Genomic DNA, 22077 nt, shown 5'->3' with positions numbered 1-22077 from the left:
CTCGAAGATGTCCGTCTCCTCGGGCACAGTTTCTAGACTGAGTCTGGTAGGAGGGGCATAGAGGGAGGAGCCAGCCCACACTCTCAAACTCTTAAAGTGCCAATGGCTCCTGGTGGACCCGTCTTTACCCCATGGTATTAATGTGGACCACAGCATCCTCTACGGACTACGAGAAAAGGATTTACCGGTAGGTAATTAAAATCCTAATTTATTCCCTTCAAAGTTAGAATTAGCCATGATACAATGTCCGGGGCTATTCAGTTACAGCCCATGGCAGCCCGCGATAAGCCTGCAGGCTACACTTAACATGAATTTCTGTTCACCTCAGAAATCTGCGATAAATTGGGCTTTTATGCCCTTACTGCAGTTGCCTGAACGTGTTAACTCATATGTCTGGGTACTTTTCCAGGAATCTATGGGTTAACATGCATTAGCTGTAGATTTAGGGGAAAAGGGCTTGTAATCAAATAGTTCCGGGCATAAAAATCTGAGGCTATAACCCTTTTCTTTGCACGATAAGATATCGAGGCTACTTGAATCCTTTATGTATGATGCAGGTAAACTGGCATCTCGCAGGGCATTTACACAAGTGCATGACACAAAGAAGACAGAGTCAAATCATTACAAAAGTGTCTATTGCTGGCTCTTTGCAACAAATGTTTTTGTATTATTAAATGTAATGTTTGGAACATTTTTAGAAATTCTGAGATTGTTGCTGGGCAGCAGTGGAGCCTGAACAGTGTACTGCTTCAGTGCATTTGGCCTTGCCAGCCAGCCAGCCAGCCAGCCAGCCAGCCAGCCAAGAGGAGGTAAGAGTTATTATTTTTGTTCTACCACAGTTAATTGTGTGAGGGGCAGTGAAGTGGGTATTCGGTGAGAGGGGGAGAGATGGATTGTAGGCTGCAGCTTTTCCTAGGGTGCCGAGAACCTTCCACCAACCCTGTCCGGGTGTAGTACGGGTGACCGGCGGTCTCCTGACCGCCGGTCACCTTACCGACGCCGGGATCCCGGCAGCATACCGACGCCGGGATCCCGGCGGGGAGGGGCGAGTGCAGCAAGCCCCTTGCGGGCTCGGTGGCGACCTGCGGTCGCCACGGGTTCTGTTCCCACTCTATGGGTGTCGTGGACACCCACGAGTGGAAATAGTCCCTGTTGGTCGGCATGCCGACCATCGGGATAGTGAGCCGTCGGGCTCACAGAGGAGGTCATGTGACTGTCGGTCAGCCGACCGGCGGTCACATGACTACCACCCCCCTGTCCAATAGGTAACAACATGGTTACTTATGATAGTTTGGAAATAATAATACACCTACAAACACTTCAGGGATGGAGAAATTATTTTGGGGGAATTACCTTTTAATTATACCCCTTTCACACCAGCCAAAATTTCCCGGGTTAATGCACATGAACGCGCATCAACTCTGGAAATTTCTCAGTGTGAAAGGGTACAGGGTCAAAATCCCGGGATTCCCGCCCCGGCATTTCAACCCTGCTATCTTCCAGGGTTGGTTCCGGGATCTTCCCGGAAACCTTGTCAAGGTGAACGGGAGCAGGGTCAATGTGCCCCGGCTCCTGTTCACTTTCTATGTAGCAGGCAGCGCTTAGAGATCATGTGATCTCTTGCGCCGCCCCCGACGCGTCACCGCTGACGTCAGCAAGTTGCAACCCGGCAATATGCCGGGCTGCTGACTGCAGTATGCAAGGGGTCTTACCCGGGAATGTCCCTGTATGATCCCGGGACCGTATTCCCGGGTAAGACCCGCAGTTTTAGGTATGAAAGAGGTATTAGTGACAACAGGTTCTCCATACCTCCCAACTGTCCCGCTTTCAGCGGGACAGTCCTGCTAGTCGGACCCATTCCCGCTGTCCCACCCGTGGTCAGCAGTGTCCCGCGGGCGGGGGAGGAGTTGGGAGAGCCTTTGATCACCCGCTGCTCTGCTCTGCAAAGCAGCCGGTGATCACTGAATACATGCTGTGCGCACACGCATGGCATGTATTCAGTGTAAGCTGGGGAGCGTGGGCTGCCCAGCTGCTCGGGGAGCGCTGGGCACGCCCCCAAAAGGCAGGAAAATGGTCCGCTTGGCGAGTCCACGCACATCACGATCAAGGCCACGACCCCTTTTCGGGTCAGCGAAAGTTGGGAGGTACGGGTTCTCTGGTTATTTAAACTAGAGTGCTTTTCTATATGGTCATTAAACTAGCCTCATCCACAGAGGGTATGCAGTCATTATGTCTCCCTTCAGTATGTCGTCATTTATAATGTCAACAGCAAAAGGTCGACTTTTATAATGTCATGAGATGTAAGCAGTGTAGTAAACATGGTGGGCTGCCCTGTAATTATTATATAATTATGCACCTGGTGAAAGATGGAATGATTACCCCTGTACATGAAGATTATCCCTTCCTGTGCCTCCCTCCAGCCTCACACCCTTTTTTCTTCATTGTACTACTGAAAAATTTGTAACATTTTCAAAAATACACAATTAGAAAAAGGACAGTAGCCCATGGCATAAGAAGTTCAAGTTCAGTTTATTGTCATCAGTCAAAACGAATTGACAGACAAAATTTCAGTAGTACATAGCACCAAGTAGCAGGCGACACAGTCGTAGCATACAAAAACATAAAAATAATACAATCATACATTTAACATCCATACTGCAAGTGGAATAAAACTTCCTAAAACGACTAGTCCATGCTAGCAGAGTACGAAACCTGTTTCGGGACGGAAGTTCGACAAAGAACACATTAAAAGGATGCCCACTTTCTGATAAAATACTCCTAGCTTTACTTAAAGCCCTACGCCTATACAACTCATCAAAGGTAGGCAGCGACATACTAATGATTTTACTAGCGCTTCCTCTAATTCTCTCTAATGCACACCGATCTTTTGAGGTACAGCCACCATACCATGTCACAATACCATAACTCTGGATGCTCTCAATCGAGCACCTATAAAAGTTTAACATGGTCTGCGCATGTATGTAATAAATCTTTACTTTCAAGGTGTGTGTGTCTTGTCTTTTTTTGGGTATTTTTTTAGTAGTAGTACTACAGGTACCAGCTGGCCCGTTTTTCCGCCGCATGCTGGTACTTGTGGTTCTCCAAGTACCAGCATGCGGGGGAGGCTTGCTGGGCCTTGTAGTACTGCTACTAAAAACAATATATTTTCATTTTCACAAAAGGCTATCAGCCCCCCATCCGCAGCCAATTGGATGGGGGGGACAGCCTCGGGCTTCACCCCTGGCCCTTGGGTGGCTGGGGGGGGGGGGACCCCTTGATTGAAGGGGTCCCCACTCCCCCAGGGTACCCCGTCCAGGGGTGACTAGTTGGATTTTTGATGCCACGGCCGCAGGGCACTATATAAAAGTGACCCCCGGCTGTGGCATTATCTGTCCAGCTAGTGGAGCCCGGTGCTGGTTTTAGAAATACGGGGGACCCCTACTCTTTTTGTCCCCCGTATTTTTGAAACCAAGACCAGGCGCAGAGCCCGATGCTGGTTGCTTAAATATGGGGAACCCCTGTCATTTTCCCCCCCATATTTCTGCAACCAGGGTCGGCACAAAGAGCCCGAGGCTGGTTATGCTTAGGAGGGGGGACCCCACGCATTTTTTTTCTCCGTTTTACAGTGTTTATTTAAAAAAAAAAAAAAAAAATGAACCCCAGCACGGATCACACAGATCCGGCCGAGATTCATTTTGAAAAAGTCGGCAGTGTTTTGCTAATCACTGCCGTAAAAAAGGTAAAAAAAACACGAATGACATCGACATCGGAACAAATGAAAAATCCGAATACGACAGCTTAGTAAATTAGTCGTAATAAATTCAAAAAGTTGCAGTTTTACACTTTCGATGTCATTCGTGATTGAACTTTGACCTTTTTCCGAAAATTACGAATGTTAGTAAATATACCCCCTTGTGTAAGCGGAACCTTCTCCAGATCGAACATAACTTTCAGGAACTGATCCTACGTTGAGGCTGAAAATAATCTGTATAGATGATTACAGCATCTAAAAATATACTAATCTGACTTTTACCAGTCCGACTTTAAAGGTGTGTACACACAGAGCGATATGGCTCAGCGATTCTGACTGTATAGTCAAAATCGCTTAGAAAGTGCATATCGCTCCGTGTGTACACAGCGAGCGAAAGCGATACGCATCCCCGCCAGGTCGCTATTGCTGGGAAAAATAGACTGTGCAGGCAAGTCAATTTTGACTAGGTCGCTGGAAAAGTAAAAGCATCCCCGTATTTAAATTAGTTAGTCAAAATTGCCCATAGGCAAAATCGCTTGCACAGTCCAAATCCCTACTGCCAGTTTAAGGTAAATCGCTCAGTCAAAATCGGTCTGTGCGTGTGCAAAATTACTTTTTCTTTGATTTTACATGCCCTGAATTAAACCATCTATGCCTCTTCGCTCAACTGTTTGTCCTCCATATCTATCAACAAACAAGTGGGGTACAGCACACACCACAATTTGTACAAAAAATGTACCACCTACAGTATCACAATACGTGTATGAGTCAGAGATAATAATCTAACTACGGTTGAACTTCATCAACAGTGTCGCACAATACGTGTATGAGTAGGAAATAAAATATTGGCAATTCTCCGTGATGCACGGGACAGCTACACAAATTGAACAACATACTCCTCCAAAATATCAAGATTTTAGTGGGTCCTAAGTTTTAGGGTAAGGCATTGCTACTAAGCAATTAAGTTTTCATATAACAACAATTTCTTAACAGACCAGTTTAAAAGGAAACAAAAATTAAAAGTGTGTGATGCACGGGACTTTATGTTCACTTTCTGGATAATCCCATATATTACTGTGGTACCACCTTCACCCACAGTGTCACACAATACGTGTATGAGTCAGAAATAATAATATAACACTACGGTTTAATTTCACCAACAGTGTCTCTCAATACGTGTATGAGACTGAGTAAGAAAATAAAATCTATTACTGGGGTACCACCTTGACCCACAGCGTCACACAATACGTGTATGAGTCAGAGATAATAATCTAACACAAGGGTTTAATTTCACCAACAGTGTCGCACAATACGTTTATGAGTAGGAAATAAAATCTATTACTGTGGTACCACCTTCACCCACAGCGTCACACAATACTTGTATAAGTCAGAGATAATAATCTAACGTTACGGTTTACTTTCACCAACAGTGTCTTAACAGACCAGTTTAAAAGGAATTTTGTTTTAAAAGTGTGTGATGCTCTGGACTTTATGTTCACTGTCTGGAGAATCACCGATATATTACTGTGGTACCATCTTCATCCACAATGTCACACAATATGTGTATGAGTCAGAGATAATAATCGAACGCTACGGTTTAATTTCATGAACAGTGTTGCACAATACGTGTATGAGACTGAGTAGGTGATAAAAAATATTACTGTGGTACCATCTCACCCACAGCGTCACATAATACGTGTATGAGTCAGATATAATAATAATCTAACACTACGGTTTAATTTCACCAACAGTGTCACACAATACATGTATGAGTAGGGCATAAAATATATTACTGTGGTACCACCTTCACCCACAGCGTCACACAATACTTGTATGAGTCAGAGATAATAAACGATCGCTACGGTTTAATTTCACCAACAGTGTCGCACAATACGTGTATGAGTAGGAAATAAAATATATTACTGTCTTACAACCTTCACCCACAGCGTCACACAATATGTGTGTGCGGCGTCAGAAATAGTAATCGAGCACTATGGTTTAATTTCACCAACAGTGATTCACAATACGTGTATGAGTATGAAATAAAATATATTACTGTGGTACCACCTTCACCCACAGCGGCACACAATACGTGTATGAGCCAGAGATAATAAACTAACGCTGTGGTTTAATTTCACCAACAGTGTCGCACAATACGTGTATGAGTATGAAATAATAATATATTGCAGTCTGACCATTAGTGTCACAGTACTTAGGAAAATAAAATAAAAATTGATTAGTACACTGGGGTACAGCACAAACAAAAAATATATATATTTTTTGTAATTATATTTTTAGGCTTTTTGTTTTTCTCTGACGTCCTAGTGGATGCTGGGTACTCCGTAAGGACCATGGGGTATAGACGGGCTCCGCAGGAGACTGGGCACTCTTTAAAGAAAGATTAGGTACTATATCTGGTGTGCACTGGCTCCTCCCTCTATGCACCTCCTCCAGACCTAAGTTAGTATCTGTGCCCGGCCAGAGCTGGATGCACCCTAGGGGCTCTCCTGAGCTTCCTAGAAAAGAAAGTATTTGTCAGGTTTTTTATTTTCAGTGAGATCTGCTGGCAACAGACTCACTGCTACGTGGGACTGAGGGGAGAGAAGCGAACCTACCTGCTTGCAGCTAGCTTGGGCTTCTAAGGCTACTGGACACCATTAGCTCCAGAGGGATCGAACACAGGCCCAGTCCTCGGTCGTCTGGTCCCGGAGCCGCGCCGCCGTCCCCCTTGCAGAGCCAGAAGAACGAAAAGAAGTTGAAAATCGGCGGCAGAAGACTCCGGTCTTCATTAAGGTAGCGCACAGCACTGCAGCTGTGCGCCATTGCTCCCTTAGCACACCACACACTCCGGTCACTGATGGGTGCAGGGCACTGGGGGGGGGGGGGGGGGGGCGCCCTGGGCAGCAATTAGATTACCTTACTTGGCGAAAAGCACATAATACAGTCTGATAAACTGTATATGTGCATTAACCCCCGCCATTAAAGTACATAAAAGGACAGAAGCCCGCCACTGAGGGGGCCGGGCCTTCTTCCTCAGCACACCGGCGCCATTTTCTCTTCGCAGCTCAGCTGGAAGGAAGCTCCCCAGGCTCTCCCCTGCAGTATCTTGGTACACAAAGGGTAAAAAAGAGAGGGGGGGGGGTACATAAATTTAGGCGCAAAACTGTGTATATAAGCTGCTATAGGGGAAAAATCACTCAGTATAGTGTACATCCCTGTATTATATAGCGCTGTGGTGTGTGCTGGCATACTCTCTCTCTGTCTCTCCAAAGGGCCTGGTGGGGGAACTGTCTTCAAATAGAGCATCCCCTGTGTGTGTGGTGTGTCGGTACGCGTGTGTCGACATGTCTGAGGTAAAAGGCCCCTCTTTCTAAGGAGGTGATAGAGCGGATAAGTGTGTGGGAGGGTGTCTCCGTCAACAACGCTGACACCTGTTTGGATATGTGTAAGTGCTGAGGTAAAATTATTGCACAAAAGGTTAGGGAACAGAAAGGAAATCTACCCTGGTCTGTCCCTATGTCACAGAGTCCTTCAGAGTCTCTCTATGTTCACTATCCAAAATAACAAAGTATCGACACGGAGTCTAACTCCACTGTCGACTATGATAATGCAAAGTTACAGCCAAGATGGATATAAGGTATTTAATATATGATTATTGAAATAATAGATGATTTGCATATCACTGATGACTCATCTGTCCCTGACACGAGAGTACACATGTTAAGGGGAAGAATGGTGAGGTAAATTTCCTTCCTCTCATGAGGAAAAAGAGCGGGAATCTCCAGACAAGAGACGGCAGCTTCCCACAAGAGAATTCTCAGGCTGTATCCTTTCCCCACTAGGGCCAGGATGTGTTGAGAATCTTCCCCTTGGGTGTCCTGTTTGCACTAGCTATTCTCAGGGATCCTGCAGATAGCGTGCACATTCTAGTATACTACCCAGACCGGCGATTGTGTCGGCATGGGTTTATAGCGCTGTGGCAGCGTGGACAGGTACCTTATCAGCAGAGATTGAGACCCTAGTATGCATATAAATATTTTAATATGCTGTCTTAAGTGATAGATATATAATTATAAAGCATGCCCAAAGGGACATGAGTATACTGGGTCCTAGAGACAAAAGCTATGTCGATTTCTGCTTGACGTGTCCTGTAGAATATACATTGGACAGATGATGCCGACTTAAGAGGCATATGGAAGGCTGAGGATTGTGTGGAGAAAGGTTCTCTGGCCTGGTCTCCACAGTTATAGCTGGTAATTCTGATATTTTGCCTTATATTCCTGCACAGCCTAGGAAAGCACGACATTATTAAATGCAGCTTTTCGAATAAAGAAACAAGAAAATCTGAGGTGCGTCCTTTCTTGTCAGAGCCGGGGGCAGAGGAAAGAAGCTGTACAACACAGCTAGTCCCCAGGAACAGAAGTCCTCCCCGGCCTCTATAAAAATCCACCGCATGTCGCTGGGGCTCCACAGGCGGAGCTAGGCCCGGTGGGGACACGCCTTCGTAAGTTCAGCCACAAGTGGGTTCACTCCCTGTTAGATCCCTGGGCAATAGAAATTGTATCGCAGGGATACAGGCTGGACTGTGAGAAGATGCCCCCTCACCGAGGACCCGGCGGGCTTCCCCCCAAGAGAGGGAGCCAGTGTTAACTGCAATTCGTAAATTGTATCTTCAACAGGTGGTGGTCAAGGGTCCCCTCCTTCAACAAGAGGGTGTTATTATTCGACCATGTTATAATCCCGAAACCAGACGGTTCGGTTAGACCCATATTGAATTAAAATCCCTGAACATATACCTGAAAAGGTTCAGGTTCAAGATGGAATCGCTAAGAGCGGTCATTGCATGCCTGAAATGAATCGGGACATAAGGGATGCATACCTTCGTGTCCCCATTTATCCACCTCATCAGGCGTACCTCAGAATTGCGGTACGTGATTGTCATTACCAATTTCACCAAGGTAATGGCGGATATGATGGTGCTCCTGCGGAAGCAAGGTGTCACTATTATCACATACTTGGAGATCTCCTCATAAAAGCGAGATCAAGAGAGCAGTTGCTGGACAGCGTATCACCTTCTCTGGAAGTGAAACGGCAACACGACTGGATTCTATATATTCCAAAGTCGCAGTTGGTTCCTACAGCTCATCTGCCTCGCCTAGGCATGATCCTAGATACAGACCAGAAGAGGGTTTATCTCCCGATAGAGAGAGCTCAGGAGCTCATGACACTGGTCAGGAATCCATTGAAAACCAAAACAGGTGTCAGTGCATCACTGCACTCGAGTCCTGGGAAGGATGATGGCATCATACGAGGCCATCCCCTTCGGCTGGTTCCATGCAAGGACAATGGAACTTACTGGACAAGTGGTCCGGATCACATCTTCAGATGCATCGGTTAATCACCCTATCCCCCAGGGCCAGGGTGTCTCTCCTGTGGTGGCTGCGGAGTGCTCACCTTCTCGAGGGCCGCAGATTCGGCATTCAGGACTGGGTCCTGGTGACCACGGATGCAAGCCTCCAAAGGTGGGGGGCAGTTACACAGGGAAAAAAATTCCAAGGTTTGTGGTCAAGCCAACAGACTTGCCTTCACATCAATATCCTGGAACTAAGGGCCATATACAACGCCCTAAGTCAAGCGGAGTTCCTGCTTCGCGACCAACCGGTTCTGATCCAGTCAGACCGCAGGGGCTCATGTAAACCGCCAGGGCGGCACAAGGAGCAGGGTGGCGAGGGTAGAAGCCACCAGAATTCTTCGCTGGGCGGAGAATCAAGTAAGCTCACTTTCAGCAGTGTTCATTCCGGGAGTGGACACGACCTCCACCTGGGGAAAGTGGTGACTTCATCAGGAAGTCTTCGCGCAGTTTTGCAAATTGATGGAAACTGCCTCAGGTGGACTACATTGCGTCCCACAGTGGCGTAACTAGAAATTTTTCTCCCCCAAGCCAAAAAATCCTTCGGCGCCCCCCCCCCCCCCCATACACCCCGTAATTGGCACTAGCAAAGGTAGAAAAATGCGCGCGCCGCAGGCGCGCGCTGGCAAAAAGGGTGTGTGGCTTTGTCGGAATGGGCGTGGCATTGCAGGAAAAGACTACCGTATACCACAGTTTTGCAACCTGCACGCCCAGACGTTGGCCACCACAGGAAAGAAAAATAATCCTGATTCATGCCCCTTACATTATTTGTCATTTTTCCTCCTTATAGTAATGCCCAGTATACATTATTCCACATACTGCAATGGCCCTTAGACATTATTCCACACACAATCAGTGATCGCGCTGAGCCAAAAAAAAAGTGGGTCCCAGGGACCCTTCACTTTTAAAAATTGGGGTCCTACCGGTCTTTTTCTGGGTCCCATCGGAATGAAGGTTCTTATTAATTTTCTCTATCGTCCTAGTGGATGCTGGGGTTCCTGAAAGGACCATGGGGGAATAGCGGCTCCGCAGGAGACAGGGCACAAAAAAGTAAAGCTTTAGGATCAGGTGGTGTGCACTGGCTCCTCCCCCTATGACCCTCCTCCAAGCCAGTTAGATTTTTGTGCCCGGCCGAGAAGGGTGCAATCTAGGTGGCTCTCCTAAAGAGCTGCTTAGGAAAGTTTAGCTTAGGTTTTTTATTTTACAGTGAGTCCTGCTGGCAACAGGATCACTGCAACGAGGGACTTAGGGGAGAAGAAGTGAACTCACCTGCGTGCAGGATGGATTGGCTTCTTGGCTACTGGACATCAGCTCCAGAGGGACGATCACAGGTACAGCCTGGATGGTCACCGGAGCCTTGCCGCCGGCCCCCTTGCAGATGCTGAAGTAAGAAGAGGTCCAGAATCGGCGGCAGAAGACTCCTCAGTCTTCTAAAGGTAGCGCACAGCACTGCAGCTGTGCGCCATTTTCCTCTCAGCACACTTCACACGGCAGTCACTGAGGGTGCAGGGCGCTGGGAGGGGGGCGCCCTGGGAGGCAAATGAATACCTATTTTGGCTAAAAATACCTCACATATAGCCTCCGGAGGCTATATGGAGATATTTAACCCCTGCCAGAATCCGTTAAGAGCGGGAGACGAGGCCGCCGAAAAAGGGGCGGGGCCTATCTCCTCAGCACACAGCGCCATTTTCCCTCACAGAAAGGCTGGAGGGAAGGCTCCCAGGCTCTCCCCTGCACTGCACTACAGAAACAGGGTTAAAACAGAGAGGGGGGGCACTAATTTGGCGATATGCTTATATATATATTAAGATGCTATAAGGGAAAACACTTATATAAGGTTGTCCCTATATAATTATAGCGTTTTTGGTGTGTGCTGGCAAACTCTCCCTCTGTCTCTCCTAAGGGCTAGTGGGTCCTGTCCTCTATCAGAGCATTCCCTGTGTGTGTGCTGTGTGTCGGTACGTGTGTGTCGACAGGTAGGAGGACGATGTTGGTGAGGAGGCGGAGCAATTGCCTGTAATGGTGATGTCACTCTCTAGGGAGTCGACACCGGAATGGATGGCTTATTTAGGAAATTACGTGATAATGTCAACACGCTGCAAGGTCGGTTGACGACATGAGACGGCCGACAAACAATTAGTACGGTCCAGACGTCTCAAAAACACCGTCAAGGGTTTTAAAACGCCCGTTTACTTTAGTCGGTCGACACAGACACAGACAGGGACACTGAATCCAGTGTCGACGGTGAATAAACAAACGTATTCCTTATTAGGGCCACACGTTAAAGGCAATGAAGGAGGTGTTACGTATTTCTGATACTACAAGTACCACAAAAGAGGGTATTATGTGGGATGTGAAAAAACTACCATAGTTTTTCCTGAATCAGATAAATTAAATAAAGTGTGTGATGATGCGTGGGTTCCCCCCGATAGAAAATTATGGGCGGTATACCCTTTCCCGCCAGAAGTTAGGGCGCGTTGGGAAACACCCCTTAAGGTGGATAAGGCGCTCACACGCTTATCAAAACAAGTGGCGGTACCGTCTATAGATAGGGCCGTCCTCAAGGACCAGCTGACAAGGCTGGAAAATATAATAAAAAGTATATACACACATACTGGTGTTATACTGCGGCCAGCGATCGCCTCAGCCTGGATGTGCAGAGCTAGGGTGGCTTGGTCGGATTCCCTGACTAAAAATATTGATACCCTTGACAGGGACAGTATTTTATTGACTATAGAGCATTTCTATATATGCGAGATGCACAGAGGGATATTTGCACTCTGGCATCATGAATAAACGCGATGTCCATAACTGCCAGAAGATGTTATGGACACGACAGTGGTCAGGTGATGCAGATTCCAAACGGCACAATATGGCCGTATAAAGGAAGAGGACTTGTTTGGGGTCGGTCCAGCGGACCTGGTGGTCACGGCAACTGCTGGAAAATCCACCGTTTTTTACCCTAAGTCACATCTCTGCAGAAAAAGACACCGTCTTTTCAGCCTCAGTCCTCTCGTCCCTATAAGATCATATCTGCCCAGGGATAGAGAAAAGGGAAGAAGACTGCAGCAGGCAGCCTATTCCCAGGAACAGAAGCGTTTCACCGCGTCTGACAAGTTCTCAGCATGGCGCTGAGACCGTACAGGACCCCTGGATCCTACAAGTAGTATCCCGGGGGTACAGATGGGAATGTCGAGACGTTTCCCCTTCGCAGGCTCCTGAAGTCTGCTTTACCAAGTCTCCCTCCGACAAGGAGGTAGTATGGGAAAAAATTCACAAGCTGTATTCCCAGCAGGTGACAATTAAATTACCCCTCCTACTACAGAAAAGGGGTATTATTCCACACTATATTGTGGTACTGAAGCCAGAAGGCTAGGTGAGACTTATTCTAAAAAATTTTTTTTGAACACTTACAAAGGTTCAAATTAAGATGAAGTCACTCAGAGCAGTGATAACGAACCAGGAAGAAGGGGACTATATAGTGTCCCGGGACATCAGGGATGCTTACCTCTATGTCCCAAATTTGCCCTTCTCACTAAGGGTACCTCAGGTTCGTGGTGCAGAACTGTCACTATCAGTTTCAGACGCTGCCGTTTGGATTGTCCACGGCACCCCGGGGTCTTTACCAAGGTAATGGCCGAATTGATGATTCTTCTTCGAAGAAAAGGCGTCTAAATTATCCCTTACTTGGACGATCTCCTGATAGGGGCATAGTCCAGGGAACAGTTGGAGGTCGGAGTAGCACTATCTCGGATACTGCTACAATCAGCACGGGTGGATTCTAAATATTCCAAAATCGCAGCTGATCCCGACGACACGTCTGCTGTGCCTAGGGATGATTCTGGACACAGTCCAGAAAAAGGTGTTTCTCCCGGAAGAGAAAGCCAGGGAGTTATCCGAGCAAGTCAGGAACCTCCTAAAAACAGTGCATCATTGCACAAGGGTCCTGGTAAAAATGGTGGCTTCCTACGAAGCAATTCCATTCGGCAGATTTCACGTAAGAACTTTTCAGTGGGATCTGCTGGACAAATGGTCCGGATCGCATCTTCAGATGCATCAGCGGATAACCCAATATCCAAGGACAAGGGTGTCTCTCCTGTGGTGGTTATAGAGTGCTCATCTTCTAGAGGGCCGCAGATTCGGCATTCAGGATTGGATGCTGGTAACCACGGAGCCCAGCCTGAGAGGCTGGGGAGCAGTCACACAAGGGAAAAATTTCCAGGGAGTGTGATCAAGTATGGAGACTTTTCTCCACATAAATATACTGGAGCTAAGGGTAAATTTATAATGCTCTAAGCTTAGCAAGACCTCTGCTTCAAGGTCAGCCGGTATTGATCCAGTGGGAAAAACATCACGGCAGTCGCCCACGTATACAGACAGGGCGACACAAGAAGCAGGAGGGCAATGGCAGAAACTGCAAGGACTTTTCGCTGGGCGGAAAATCATGTGATAACACTGTCAGCAGTTTTTCATCCCGGGAATGGAAACTGGGAAGCAGACTTCCTCAGCACGACCTCCACCCGGGAGAGTGGAAACTTCATTGAGAAGTTTTTTCCACATGATTGTAAACCGTTGGGAAATACCAAAGGTGGACATGATGGCGTCCCGTCTGAACAAAAAACGGGACAGGTATTGCGCCAGGTCAAGAGACCCTCAGGCAATAGATGTGGACGTTCTGGTAACACCGTGGGTGTACCAGTCGGTGTATGTGTTCCCTCCTCTGCTTCTCATACCTAAGGTGCTGAGAATTATAAGACGTAGAGGAGTAAGAACTATACTCATGGCTCCGGATTGGCCAAGGAGGACTTGGTACCCGGAACTTCAAGAGATGCTTACAGAGGTCTTATGGCCTCTGCCGCTAAGAAGGGACTTGCTTCAGCAAGTACCATGTCTGTTCCAAGACTTACCGCAGCTGCGTTTGTCGGCATGGAGATGGAAAGCCGGATCCTAAGGGAAAAAAGGCATTCCGGAAGAGGTCATTCCTACCCTGGTCAAAGCCAGAAAGGAGGTGACCGCACAACATTATCACCACGTGTGGCGAAAATATGTTGCGTGGTGTGAGGCCAGGAAGGCCCCACAAAGAAATTTCAACTCGGTCGTTTCCTGCATTTCCTGCAAACAGGAGTGTCTATGGGCCTCAAATTGGGGTCCATTAAGGTTCAAATTCGGCCCTGTAAATTTTCTTCCAGAAAGAATTGGCTTCAGTTCCTGAAGTCCAGAAGTTTGTCAAGGGAGTATTGCATATACAAAACCCTTTTTTGTGCCTCCAGTGGCACTGTGGGATCTCAACGTAGTTCTGGGATTCCTCAAATCACATTGGTTTAAAACCAGTCAAATATGTGGATTTGAAGCATCTCACATAAAAAGTGACCATGCTCTTGGCCCTGGCCTGGACCAGGCGAGTGTCAAATTGGTGGTTTTTTCTCAAAAAAGCCCATATCTGTTTGTCCATTCGGACAGGGCAGAGCTGCGGACTCGTCCCCAGTTCTCTCCCTAAGGTGGTGTCAGTGTTTCACCTGAACCAGCTTATTGTGGTGCCTTGCACCTACTAGGGACTTGGAGGACTCCAAGTTGCTAGAAGTTGTCAGGGCCCTGAAAATATGTTCCAGGACAGCTGGAGTCAGAAAATCTGACTCGCTGTTTATACTGTATGCACCCAACAAGTTGGGTGCGCCTGCTTCTAAGCAGTCGATTGCTCGTTGGATTTGTAACACAATTCAACTTGCACATTCTGAGGCAGGCCTGCCACAGTCTAAATCGGTTAAGGCCCATTCCACAAGGAAGGTGGGCTCATCTTGGGCGGCTGCCCGAGAGGTCTCGGCATTACAACTCTGCCGAGCAGCTACGTGGTCAGGGGAGAACACGTTTGTAAATTTCTACAAATTTGATATCCTGGCAAAAGAGGACCTGGAGTTCTCTCATTCGGTGCTGCAGAGTCATCCGCACTCTCCCGCCCGTTTGGGAGCTTTGGTATAATCCCCATGGTCCTTTCAGGAACCCCAGCATCCACTAGGACGATAGAGAAAATAAGAATTTACTTACCGATAATTCTATTTCTCGGAGTCCGTAGTGGATGCTGGGCGCCCATCCCAAGTGCGGATTATCTGCAATACTTGTACATAGTTACAAAAATCGGGTTATTATTGTTGTGAGCCATCTTTTCAGAGGCTCCGCTGTTATCATACTGTTAACTGGGTTTAGATCACAAGTTGTACGGTGTGATTGGTGTGGCTGGTATGAGTCTTACCCGGGATTCAAAATTCCTCCCTTATTGTGTACGCTCGTCCGGGCACAGTACCTAACTGGCTTGGAGGAGGGTCATAGGGGGAGGAGCCAGTGCACACCACCTGATCCTAAAGCTTTACTTTTTTGTGCCCTGTCTCCTGCGGAGCCGCTATTCCCCCATGGTCCTTTCAGGAACCCCAGCATCCACTACGGACTCCGAGAAATAGAATTATCGGTAAGTAAATTCTTATTTTAATCTTGTTTGGACACTACAAAAGTGTTGCAAGATGGGGGGGATGGGGTGACAATGCTGCTGGGCTGTGTAGCATGCAGGACACCCTGCACCAGAGCTGTAACTAGACATTTTGGTGCCCTTAGGCAGAAAGTGAATTGGTGTTAGACCACTTAGACCATAAAGAACAGGTAGTGCGCGCCGTAGGCGCGCCGCAAAATTTTAGGGGCGTGGCTTCATAGGGAAGGGGCGTGACCACATAATAGTGTCAATTCACATTACACCACACAGTAGTGGCGCTTATACACATTGCACCAGGTAGAACCTCCTATGCACACTGATCCAGGTAGATCACGTCATACACTTTGCACCAGGTACAGCACGTCATACACTTTGCACCAGGTACAGCACGTCATACACTTTGCACCAGGTACAGCACGTCATACACTTTGCACCAGGTAGAGCACGTTATCATACACATTGCCGCTAGGTAGAGCACGTTATCATACACAGTGCGCCAGGTAGAACACGTTATACACACTGCGCCAGGTAGAGCACGTTATCATACACATTGCGCCAGGTAGAGCATGTTATCATACACATTGCCGCTAGGTAGAGCAAGTTATCATACACATTGCATCAGGTAGAGCATGTTATCATACACATTGCCGCTAGGTAGAGCAAGTTATCATACACATTGCGCCAGGTAGAGCATGTTATCATACACATTGCCGCTAGGTAGAGCAAGTTATCATACACATTGCCGCTAGGTAGAGCAAGTTATCATACACATTGCATCAGGTAGAGCATGTTATCATACACATTGCCGCTAGGTAGAGCAAGTTATCATACACATTGCGACAGGTAGAGCACGTTATTATACACAATGCGCCTGGTAGAGCACGTTATTATACACATTGCACTAGGTAGAGCACGTTATCATACACATTGCGCTTGGTAGAGCACGTTATTATACACATTGCACCAGGTAGAGCACGTTATCATACACATTGCGCCTGGTAGAGCACGTTATCATACACATTGCGCCTGGTAGAGCACGTTATTATACACATTGCACCAGGTAGAGCACGTTATCATACACATTGCACCAGGTAGAACACGTTATCATACACATTGCGCCAGGTAGAACACGTTATCATACACATTGCGCCAGGTAGAACACGTTATCATACACATTGCGCCAGGTAGAGCACGTTATCATACACATTGCGCCAGGTAGAGCATGTTATCATACACATTGCCGCTAGGTAGAGCAAGTTATCATACACATTGCGACAGGTAGAGCACGTTATTATACACAATGCGCCTGGTAGAGCACGTTATTATACACATTGCACTAGGTAGAGCACGTTATCATACACATTGCGCTTGGTAGAGCACGTTATTATACACATTGCACCAGGTAGAGCACGTTATCATACACATTGCGCCTGGTAGAGCACGTTATCATACACATTGCGCCTGGTAGAGCATGTTATCATACACATTGCGCCAGGTAGAACACGTTATCATACACATTGCGCCAGGTAGAATACGTTATCATACACATTGCGCCAGGTAGAGCACGTTATCATACACATTGCGCCAGGTAGAACACGTTATTATACACATTGCGCCAGGTAGAACACGTTATTATACACAATGCGCCTGGTAGAGCACGTTATTATACACAATGCGCCTGGTAGAGCACTGAGGCACATTGCAGTAACCACTCACTTATCACCTCCAGTTGCACGAAGGGGCCGTTTGACACAAGTGGTTCCGCCCCCAGCAGCAACTGACACTCACCATTTTTTCTGACAGCACAGTGCAGTGAGTGCACTGGCACAAGTAGCCAGCCTGCGCCTGTAGTAGCCGCAGCCTGGAGGAGCTCTATGTGAAATCGCAAGCAGAGGCTGTTCTCTGGCAAGAAGGAGCTCGTCCAATCGCTTCCCCTGACGGGCTGGCCACTGCTATATATACCGATAATCAGTTCCAACTGTGTCAAAGTAGTGGAGCCCCAGGTGCAATGGGAAAGTCAGTGTCACTGCACAGCTGTACTGATTACTGCTATATTTAGCAGTGGCCAGCCCGTCAGGGGAAGCGATCGGAGGAGCTCCTTCTTGCCAGCCTCTGCTTGCGATTTCACAGATAGCTCCTTCATGCTGCTGCGCCGGCTGGCTACTTGTGCCAGTGCACTCACTGCACTGTGCTGTCAGAAAAATGGTGTCAGTGAGGCCCTGACACTCTGAGCGGCCTCACATTGCACACACGGAGCTTGCAGCCCCCGGACATCCCGCATCTGCACCAGCTACTCCAGGTGAAGCGGGGCGATGCAGCACTGTCTACTGCTTACCTACAGTGGGAGCTGTGCAGCCCGGCCGGCTCCTGCTGGAAGGTAGTTGTCGGGTCTCGGTGGGGCGTTGAGCGGGTCCCGGGTAGGGGGGTGGCGGCGGGCAGATCCGGAGCTGTACTCCCAGTCGCAGAGGAGGGTGCTGGCGGCAGAGCGGCAGTGGAGCCGGATGAGGGGGGCCAGTCTGTCAGCCCTGCAGCACAGATTCATGTGCTGGCGGGGAGCAGGATTCAAAGCGGGAGATGCTGCAGGCTGTAATTGGATGGAGACTACAGGAGGTGATTGGCCGAGGAAACAGCCAGTCACCTCCTGCATTCCGCTGACAGGCTTAACACATGCAAACACATATTCAGATGAGCGCGTCCTGTGGGACCCGCTCATCTTCTAAATGTGAGTCCCGGGCGGCTGTTTCTGGGTAAAATACGCGCCATAGCGCGTTTTTGCGATCACTGACAATAATGCACATGACACAATATGCACACACCGTAATGCCCCCTACACATTATGCCACACACCGTAATGCCTCCGACACATTATGCCACACACCGTAATGCCTGTGACACATTATGACAGGAATCGCAATGCCCGTTATACATTATGCTACACACTGCAATGCCCCTGATACATTATAGCACATACAATGTCTGTGACACAGTATGACACACACCACAATGATCCTGAGACATTATACCACATACCACAATGCCCGTGACATAGTATACAACACACCGTAATGCCAGATACATTATGACACACACTGCAATGTCCGTGATACATTATGCCACACACCGTAATGCCCATTACACATTAAGTTCTACAGTAAGGCTTCTAATTACTTTTAAATTACCTGCTCGTTGCCAGGGGTTTCATGCTCTTGGTTCCATGCACGGTGCCAGGATGTCATGCTCGTTGCCAGGGGTTTCATGCACTGGGTGTCATGCTCGTTGCTAGGGGGTAGTGCTTGTTGCTAGGGCCGTGCTCCCAGTGCCACATATGCTCCCAGTGCCAGATATTCCCCCACAGTGCCAGGTATATGCACCCAGTGCCAGATATTCCCCCACAGTGCCAGGTATATGCACCCAGTGCCAGATATTCCCTTACAGTGCCTGCTTCCCCCCCCCAGTGCCAGGTATATGCCCCCCCAGTCCCGGGTATATGCCCCCAGTGCCGGGTATATGCCCCCCCAGTGCCAGGTATATTCCCCCAGTGCCAGGTATATGCCCCCCCAGTGCCAGCTATATGCCCCCAGTGCCAGGTATATGCCCCCCCAGTGCCAGATATTCTCCCACAGTGCCAGATATTCCCCCCCAGTGCCAGGTATATGCCCCCAGTGCCAGGTATATGCCCCCAGTGCCAGGTATATGCCCCCAGTGCCAGGTACATGCCCCCCCAGTGCCAGTTATATGCCCCCAGTGCCAGGTATATGCCCCCAGTGCCAGATATTCCCCCCCAGTGCCTGCTTCCCCCCCAGTGCCAGGTATATGCCCCCAGTGCCGGGTATCTGCCCCCCCCAGTGCCAGGTATATGCCCCCAGTGCCGGGTATATGTCCCCCCAGTGCCGGGTATATGCCCCCAGTGCCAGGTACATGCCCCCAGTGCCAGGTACATGACCCCAGTGCCTGCTTCCCCCCAGTGCCAGGTATATGCCTCCAGTGTCGGGTATATGCCCCCCCAGTGCCAGGTATAAGCCCCCCCAGTGCCGGGTATATCCCCCCAGTGCCAGGTACATGCCCCCAGTGCCAGGTATATGCCCCCCCAGTGCCAGGTATATGTCCCCAGTGCCAGGTATATGTCCCCAGTGCCGGGTATATGTCCCCCCAGTGCCAGGTACATGCCCCCAGTGCCAGGTACATGCCCCCAGTGCCAGATATTTCCCCCCAGTGCCTGCTTCCCCCCAGTGCCAGGTATATGCCTCCAGTGTCAGGTATATGCCCCCCCCAGTGCCAGGTATATGCCCCCAGTGCCAGGTATATGCCCCCAGTGCCGGGTATATGCCCCCCCAGTGCCAGGTATATGCCCCCAGTGCCAGGTATATGCCTCCAGTGTCGGGTATATGCCCCCCCAGTGCCAGGTATATGCCCCCCCCAGTGCCAGGTATATGCCCCCAGTGCCGGGTATATGCCCCCAGTGCCGGGTATATGCCCCCCAGTGCCAGGTATAAGCCCCCCCAGTGCCGGGTATATGCCCCCAGTGCCAGGTACATGCCCCCAGTGCCGGGTATATGCCCCTCCAGTGCCAGGTATATGTCCCCAGTGCCAGATCTGCCCCCCCAGTGCCAGGTATATGTCCCCAGTGCCGGGTATACGCCCCAGTGCCTGCTCCCCCGCCCCCCCCCTATGTGTTGGAGGGACACGAGCGCATCGCGCGTCTCTCCTGTGTCCCTCCTGGCTCTCCCCCGGCTGGTCTAATAAAGGAAGTGCCGTTCGTGAGCCAATCAGAGCTCACGAACGGCACATGCTTCCTTAGACCAGCCGGGGGAGAGCCAGGAGGGACACAGGAGAGACGCGCGATGCGCTCGTGTCCCTCCAACACATAGGGGGGGGCCGGGGGAGCAGGCACCGCAGCAAGGAGGGAGAGGAGACCGCAGATTGACATGCGGACGCTCGTCCGCATGTCAATCTGTTCTAAATCAGTGGCGCCCCCGCAGCCCCTCGCCCCCAAGCCACCGCGAGGACTGCGGGGGGCAGTAGTTACGCCACTGGCGTCCCACCTCAATAAAAAGATAAAAAAGGTTTTACGCTGGGTCAAGGGACTCTCAGGCGATAGCTGTGGTCGCACTAGTAACACCGTGGGTGTTCCAGTCGGTCTATGTATTCCCTCCTCTTCCTCTCAGACCCAAGGGCTGAGAATTGTAATAAACGGAGGAGTGTGAACAACATTCTTTGCTCCGGATTGGCCAAGAAGGACTCGGTACCCGCAACTGCAAGAAATGCTCTCAGAGGACCCTTGGCCTCTGCCTCTCAGTCAGGACATGTTGCAACAGGGACCCTGTCTGATCCAAGACTTACCGCGGCTGCGTTGGACGGCATGGCGGTTGAACGCCGGATCCTAGCGGAAAAGGGCATTCCGGATGCAGTTATTCCTACGCTGATAAAGAGTAGGAAAGACGTGACAGCAAGACTTTTTCACTGTATATGGCGAAAATAGGTTGCTTGGTGTGTGGCCGGGAAGGCCCTACAGAGGAATTCCAGGGGGGTCGATTCCTGCACTTCCTACAGTCAGGAGTGACTATGGGCCTAAAATAAGGATCCATAAAGGCCAAGATTTCGGCCCTATCCCTTTTTCTCTCAAAAAGAACTGGCTTCACTGCCTGAAGTTCGGACGTTGTTACAGGGGTGCTGCATATTCAGCCCCTTTTGTGCCTCCAGTGGCACCTTGGAATCTTAACGTGTGTTGGATTCCTAAAATCCCACTGGTTTGAGTCACTTAAGACCGTGGAGCTAAAATATCTCACGTGGAAAGTGGTCATGCTTTTGGCCTTAGCTTGGACTAGGCGTGTGTCAGAATTGGCGGCTTTGTCATGTAAAAGCCCATTTCTCTGACGTCCTAGTGGATGCTGGGAACTCCGTAAGGACCATGGGGAATAGACGGGCTCCGCAGGAGACTGGGCACTCTAAAAGAAAGATTAGGTACTATCTGGTGTGCACTGGCTCCTCCCTCTATGCCCCCCCTCCAGACCTCAGTTAGATTTCTGTGCCCGGCCGAGCTGGATGCACACTAGGGGCTCTCCTGAGCTCCTAGAAAGAAAGTTTATTTTAGGTTTTTTATTTTACAGTGAGACCTGCTGGCAACAGGCTCACTGCATCGAGGGACTAAGGGGAGAAGAAGCGAACTTACCTGCTTGCAGCTAGCTTGGGCTTCTTAGGCTACTGGACACCATTAGCTCCAGAGGGATCGACCGCATGGAACTGGCCTTGGTGTTCGTTCCCGGAGCCGCGCCGCCGTCCCCCTTACAGAGCCAGAAGCAAGAAGAGGTCCGGAAAATCAGCGGCAGAAGACATCAGTCTTCACCAAGGTAGCGCACAGCACTGCAGCTGTGCACCATTGCTCCTCATGCACACTTCACACTCCGGTCACTGAGGGTGCAGAGCGCTGGGGGGGGGGGC

The sequence above is a fragment of the Pseudophryne corroboree genome, chromosome 9 (genome assembly GCF_028390025.1).
Source record: "Pseudophryne corroboree isolate aPseCor3 chromosome 9, aPseCor3.hap2, whole genome shotgun sequence".
NCBI classification, from domain to species: domain Eukaryota; kingdom Metazoa; phylum Chordata; class Amphibia; order Anura; family Myobatrachidae; genus Pseudophryne; species Pseudophryne corroboree.
This window is presented reverse-complemented; position numbering follows the sequence as displayed.